Raw genomic sequence first — 8,045 nt, 5'->3', positions numbered from 1 at the left:
GTATGCGTGGCTGTGAAACCCGTCGGAGAATCAAAGCTGACCAACGGCCAACAGCGGGCATTATGAGCCGCAGCGTAGTACAACAGCCTTGAACAAGTTTGGCCACTGACGTGTTGGTCACTCATTTACACTCGTCACTCTTGTTAACTGAAGTGACCACCCGCAGACGAACCCTTGTGAAAAGTTTTGAAAAGTACTGTTTCATAAACTATAATATTATCAGGATGACAATTCGGCGAACCATTTCAACTGGAATTGTTCAATTTCACACCCAAAGGATGAATTTGACACTAAAATAATTAGTATTCAACTGGCAGGCTTGAAATTTTAACTAATTAAATTTTAATTAATCTATAACTGGAACAGTTAAATTTTAAAACAGATAATTAATTTGATTAAAAAAGATCGATTGCCAGCTAAAACTTGTACAAATAAATTATAAGTTAATATTACTCTAATAAAAATTATTAAATTCAACTACAATTTGACGTCATAAGGAAAAGAATGAAAATGGATTCAATGCGATGAATCGGCAGGATCTCGTGACCTTTGGGTGGACAGAGTTACTGAATCACGACTTCCTAGACTGCTAAGATGCGATTGTGGCCCGTGAACGGGATTACATGGCATGGCTGCATGCTCTGTGGTGCGAGAAACACCTTGAGATATCGCACTTTTCGCAGCAATGTCTGCAAAACCATGCTGAACTACTCCGTAAAAGGGGCTATGTAAGCGGAACGCCTACTCTACCACAGATAGAACAAGCCGGCAACAAAGAAAGAGAGGCGACACTAAGCCCAACCGCGGGCAGGCATCCAAAAGATGAAGAGCGATGCTTTACCACGTGGAAAAACATCAACACCAAGGCTTCTATGTGATTGACTACATCACATCTGGCAGGAATTTTACCGCCAAGGTTCGAAAGTTCGCGCGTGAACTCCGGACCCGTCATCACACACTTAACAAGTCAAAGCTGCTAAACATCAGACAGCATATTGTTAAGAGAATACGGATACGATCTGACGCTAAGAGAAGTCTAGAGCGGAGGGAGAGGTGGATCAGAGAAAATCAACAGTTTCTCTCTGCCCATCTCGACTCTTCCAAGACCCTCCAGTTACTGTCGAACACCCACCCAAACTAAAGGAGGTCGACGTATTTTGGAGAGAAGTCTACGAAGTTCAGCATAGACTGGACGAAGACTCGCAAAATATAAATAGCTTCAAGGAGTTATGCGTTGTCCTCATAACACCTGATAAAGAATGCCCACCCATCACTACCGAGGAGGTGAAAAAAGTATTAAGAGGGATGAAGAACTATTCCGCACCGGGACCGGATTGTATCAAAACATTCTGGTGGAAAAAGTTTTCTTCAACCCATCAGCATTTGGCCCGTATTTTCACCTCATATTTGAAGTCGGAAAAGCCGATTCCAGAGTGGTTGGTAGAAGGGCGCACAATACTCCTGCCGAAAATAGGCAACTTAGCTGACCCAAAGAGCTACAGGCCAATGACTTGTCTGAACACGCTTTATAAGATATTCACAGCCATCCAAAATGATAGGATTGTTCGGGCAATTGAACCTGTGTGGCAAGAAATTTATGAACAATGAGGCTCAAAGAAAGGCGTAGCCCGGATGTCAGGAGAACCTGCTCATCGATAGATGTGTCTGCAAAGATGCAGCATTCAACCAGCGTGACTTATCGATGGCCTGGATTGATTATCGGCAAGGTTTCGATTCTACATCCCATAGACTCATCATCTGTCTTTTGGAAATCTTAAATGTTCATCCGCAAATAGATGGGTGCATAGAGAGATTGATGCCGCTTTGGAAAACCAGATTTACTATCTCATCTGGAAAAAATCGTGTGACAACTAAAAAGGTCACGTTTCAGAGAGGTGTCTTTCAGGGTGACACCATGAGCCCACTCCTCTTTTGCCGTATATTATTGCCACTATCTCTAGCACTTCGCCATTCCGACGGGTACTCGTGCGGTAAACCTGCAGATCGAAAGTACGCTGGAGAGACTTATACATACGGGGGCGTGCCGCAGAGCCGCATTGAGGATGTGACATCTATAAAGTATACTCTTTGAAGCAGATACAAACGTCTCAGCCGACAGATTTGTTCTTCCGAACTGTCAGCGAGGAATAAAGTATCTTCAACGAACATGCTTGCCGTCCCGGTACTACTCTATTCATTTGGAGTAGTTCCATGGACGAAAAACGAGCTCAGATCTCTTGATATCGGGACAAGAAAGGTTATAAACATGAACAAAAGCATGCATCTTCGGTCTACCGTTCCGCGACTGTACATCTCACGCCGTCAAGGGGGTCGCGGAATATTGTGTCTTGAATGTCTTCACAACAGGATTATTCTGGGTACAGCAAATAGAGTTGCAAATGGAAGAGACCCTCATCTTAAAATGGTGAGGAATCACGAAGAAATGGGCAAAGGAGCATTTCTATACAAAGCAGCGGAGGAGGCTGCTGAAACAGTCGGACTTGACTTCAGTATTATGGGTGAGAAAAATGCATCAAATCTAATCTATCCCGAGTACTCACTCCTGAAAGCCCTGATTAAGAAAGCACAAGAGAAAAACTTTCGTGAACATCTCGTCGATAAGAGGATGCACGGTATCTTCCACAGAAATGTGAAGGATCAGTCAATGTCTTGCGAGCTAACGTTTGCTTTCCTTAAATCGCCCGGATTGAAGTCTGGTACAGAGGGTTTCATTTTTGCATGCCAAGACGGTGTCATTTCCACCTTAACATACCGTCGCCACATTTTGTGCCAAGACATTCCCGATGGTAGCTGCAGGGCGTGCCATGCACACCCCGAGCATTTAGCTCACAAACTATCTAGTTGCCCAAAACACGCGGGAACGGCCTACATTCAAAGGCACAATGCGGCACTAAGAGTACGTTATTACCATCTCTGTCACTCATACGGCATTCATCTTAATATCGCTCCTCTAAATGCTCCTAGGGAAATTGAGTCAATTGTCGAGAATGGGAAGTGCCGCATATACTGGAGCTTTATATTCTCGACAATTGCTTCTGTTGCTCACTCGAGGCCTGACATGGTTCTTCTTGACTTCGAGAAGCGAACCATGTTCGTTATCGAATTTTCTGCACCAGCTGACAAAAACATCATAGCCAAGGAGAATGAAAAGAAAGAGATGTATCGAGACCTTATAAGGGAGTGGCAACGATTGTACCCGGAATATTCTGTTAAACTGATCGTGCTTATCATCGGCGCTCTTGGAGGTGCCAAGTTTTCACTTGCTAATAGCCTAAAAAGCATCCCTCTGTGTCAACAATATACTAGAATACTAGCGGGAAAAATGCAGAAGGTGGTTGTCCTCGGGTCACTCCGTGTTCTTAGGGTGCACGAGGCTTTTGCTGGATCATCGTATTGATTTCTTTACAGACTGTAACCACCTATCTTACGTTTGTGAGACGTGGTTGTGGCTGAAATTTTACCGCGATTTCGCTGGATGCGGGTGCAATTTTTCAGATTAGCACCCGCTCCCGGCGAAATCCTGCGGTTGTCCTTATGACAAATTCTTAATTATACAGATATATGATTAAAAATTTTTCATAAGGACAATTGCAGGATTTCGCCGGGAGTGGGTGCTAATCTGAAAAATGGCACCCACTCCCAGCGAAATCGCGGTAAAATTTCAGCCACAACAACGTCTCACGACCGTGAGATAAGTGGTTACATTCTGTATCGGAATCAATACGACGATCCAGCAAAAGTTTTATGCACCTGAAAAACACGAAGCGACCCAAGGACTAACGCCTTCTGCATTTTTCCCGCAAGTGTTTTATCGTATTGTTGATACGCAGGGATGCTTTTCAGGTTATTAACAAGTGAAAAGGACGATTAGTTTAACAGAATATTCCGGGTACAATCTTGCAGCTCCCTTATAATGTCTCTATACCTCTCTTTCTTTTCATTCTCCTTGGCTATGATGTTTTTTCAGCTGGTGAAAACTTTCTGGTGAAAGCTGTTGAAAATTCGATAACGAACATGGTTCGCTTCTCGAATTCAAGAAGAACCATGTCAGGCCTCGAGTGTGCAACAGAAACAATTGTCGAGAATATAAAGTTCCAGGAGCTTAAGGTGTATGCTTTTATTCATGTGTGTAACCTTTCTTGTCCCGATATCCAGGGATCTGAGTTCGTTCTTCGTCCATGAAACCACTCCATATGAATAGAGTACTACTGGGACCGCAAGCATGTTCATTTCAAATAAACCTTGGCGCATTTGTCTAACCCAAATTCCTTTCCAATTTCCATACTATGTCGTTTAAAAATCCCTAGAGCTAGATGTAGTTGCTCTTTGTTTTTAGCATAGATCATAAGATCATCCATGTACCCGTCCGAATGGCGAAGTGCTGGAGATAGTGGCAATAATGTAAGGCAAAAGAGGAGTGGGCTCATGTTGTCGCCCTCAAAGACACCTCTCTGAAAGGTACCTTGTTAGTTGTCACACGATTTTTGCAGATGAGATAGTAAATCTGGTTTTTCAAAACGGCATCAATCTCTCTATGCAACTAACGATTTGCGGATAAACCTTTAAGCATTCCGAAAGACAGATAAGTCTATAAGAGGTCGAATCAAAAGCTTTTCGGTAATCAAATCAGACCATCGATCGGTCACGATGGTAAAATTCTGCATCTTTGCAGACACATCTATCAATGAGCAGGTTCTCCCGACATCCCGCTACACCCTTCTTTGAGCCTCGTTGTTCATACATTTCTTGCCACACAGGCTTAATTGCCGAAACAGTCTTATTATTTAGGTTAGCCGTAAAAATCTTATACAGTGTGTCCAGACAAGTGATAGGCTTGTAATTCTTCGGGTCAGCTGAGTTGCCTATTTTCGGCAGGTGCATTGTGCGCCCTTCCACCAACCACTCGGGAATCGGCTCTTCCGACTTTAAATATTAGGTAAAAATACGGGCCAAATGCTGGTGGGTTAAATGAAACTTCTTCCACCAGAATGTTTCGATACAATCTGGTCCCGGAGCGGAATAGTTCTTCATCCCTCTTAATACTTTTTTCACCTCCCCGGTAATGATGGTTGCGAATTCTTCATCAGGTGTTATGGGGGCATCACACAGCTCCTGGAAGCTATTTGATGGTCAGCAGCTTTGATTTGTTAAGTGTTTGATAACGGGTACGGAGTTCCCGCGTGAACTTTCCAACCTTGGCGGTAAAATTCCTGCCAGATGTGATGTAGTCAATCACACACTGAATGCGGGACGCGTACTATCTTGCCCAGCCTATCTTTATGGCAAGTTGGTGCATTCGTCATTTGGAGAGTCACCGTTTTAGACACCTCACCCAGGTGCCATTCAGCTTTCGGCACGGTTTTCACACCTTCGCTTGGGGGTAATTCCTTCGGAACCACCCCTGGACAATTGTCCGGGACTGCCTATTTATTTTTGTAACCATATTCAGCAGAAGCCATTGTTACAGGGACTCTCTATCTGAAACCCGAGGTCATACCTTTAGTTTAGAACGATAAACGAGTCTACCAAAGGGTAATCTAATAGAATGATTTTTTCGAAAGTTATCGTACTCACAGACAGACAGACATACATACAGGCAGCCCGACAGACAGGAAAATTCGTAAAAACCTGTTTTCGGATTGAGGCGGTCTTAAAACGTGCATATTTGACAGAATCTGATGGGGGGGGGGTCAAATTTTGCACCAATCTAATACCTTCTCTGATGACAATGTAAAAGAGACCATTAATAACGTATTTTTACTCTACTTTTGGTAAAAATATTATATATTTACATTTTATTTGCTTGTGTCGTGTGTCGAAAAGTTTAATTTTTGTATTTTTAACGTTTTTTTTTATAAATTAGGCAAGAAAATTAACATTTTTCTTTTAAAGTACTATGAGCCAGTGCACAGAGAATTTTTGAATCATGAGAAAGTGTGGTCCTAAACATTTTCAAAATGCGCTCACTTTTAGAATTTTCATCTAAAATAGCTGGTTAACAAACTTATCACTTAGCTTAGGATACTAAAAGAGCGTACCAAAGGCCAATTTAATAGATTGATTTTTTTCAATTTATCCTGCTCACAGACTTTCGACCAATTTCTATTTTATGTGCACTGTCCAAACCACTTGAAAAAATTGTTAATCTGCAACTATCTAACAAAAGTTAAAATCTTTTAGTGTCGTAAACTCTGTCGTTAAATGTTTTTAGTGCTATTTTGAAAATCGATCTCACAGCATTATTAATCGTAGTGGTGGGTTTTCTGAATAAAGTTCGATCAAGTGGGGGGGTTTTCAGAGCTCCATCCTGGCACCTCTCCTCTTCAATTTGTTTACCTCTGTCCTTGGAAGTGAACTTCAACATTGCAGCTATCACAAATATGCTAACGATTTCAAACTTTATTTATCGGGACCAATTTCTTCGCTAAGGACATTACTTGGTTAAGTCCAGCAGGATATCGATAGCGTTATCATCTGGGCCCATAAGATTGGGCTTACTCTTAATCTGGGCAAAACTCAGGCAATTGTAGTTGGACCTACTTCACCTCTGTTTCTTGAGACTTTGGCATCACTTCCACTCCTTAGCATCGAGAATCTCACTATTCGCTTTTCGAAAGTAGTTAAAGATCTGGGATATTCATACAACCATACCTTGTCCTGGAAGGAACAGGTACAGAGCATCTTGAGGAAAACATACAGTATTCTGCAACAACTATGCAGGAATAAGTACTCTTCAGGACACTTTTGGCTAAGAGTCTAATATTGTTCGACTTTGATTACGATTGTTTTGTATATGATGATTTGACTGACGATTCAAATTTAAAGCTCGAACGTGCGTTAAACGCCTGTGTCCGTTTTATCTACAATTTGCCTAAATAAAAACACATAACACCATACAGCATTAAAGCTGGTTTGCTTAATCTTTCCAAGAGAAGACAATTCTTTATGGGTAATTTGCTTTACACTATTTTTGAAACAAAGCTCCTGAATATCTACTTAACCTCTTTCAATTTGTAGACAGAGACCTTTCGGCGCAGTCTAAGCTTTTTAAAAGACATAAAATCTTTTAAATTCCTTATCATGGAACGTTTAAGCTTTAAAGATCATTAATAGCAAGTTTTTCCCATTCATAGAATAAAGTTCTTTACGTTTTCAGAAATGCACCTTCTCGGTATCAGTTCGAGAATCTCTTCTTCAAATATTTGTAAGATATTATTAACCCAACATTTGAAATTACTCACTGGAAGATCTTTCTCAATGCTTTCAAAAAGTAATACAAAATAATGCCTACTTTTCTCTCCCAGAAACTTTTTTTCTCGCTATGCTATGTGACGAAAGGCAGAAATTCCGCAAGCTCGCATTGTCTCGAATAATTTCTGCGAGACAATCAACTGGGAAATCAAAATTAAGGAAATTTGAGGTTCCTTCGTTGAATTTTGATTCAAAAGACTACACGGAACTCATCGCCGGCGAAAAGTACGAATAAAAAATTTCCGAACCAATGTTAACTATATCGATGACAATTGAAAATCTCACCAAATTCACAACGAAGGATGTAACTCATCTCATCTACAAAGACATTTTTCATCTTCTATGCCATACTCAAGCATGAACCTAAGAAAATAGAGGAAAAGTAGATTTTTTCGATTTTTTGAAACATTAATATCAAAATTTAAAGGGAACATTAATTAATATTATATAGCAAAACTAAGATAAATAAGACTAAAATAAATACTTTATTAATTTTCAGACATATTTGGAAGTTTTCAGATTTTTTGAATCCTTCTAAAGGTTCAAAATTGCCAACTGTTTTTGAAATTGACCTTAATTTTCCCATAATAATTTGCCCTGAAAACATCCCTATTTATTTTTGGTAATTTTAACAATCTCTTTGTAAGGATTTAAATATGTTTAAATATTCGCTTCAAATTAATTTTTCTAAATAAAGAATCGGTTGCAATATTCCTAGGAATCTTTACAATTTTTATTATTATCTTCAAACCTTTCAAAGTGTCTAAAAACTT

Source organism: Belonocnema kinseyi, chromosome 8, assembly GCF_010883055.1.
Source record: "Belonocnema kinseyi isolate 2016_QV_RU_SX_M_011 chromosome 8, B_treatae_v1, whole genome shotgun sequence".
In the NCBI taxonomy this organism is placed as follows: Eukaryota; Metazoa; Arthropoda; class Insecta; order Hymenoptera; family Cynipidae; genus Belonocnema; species Belonocnema kinseyi.
Note: the sequence above shows the minus strand (reverse complement) of the source record.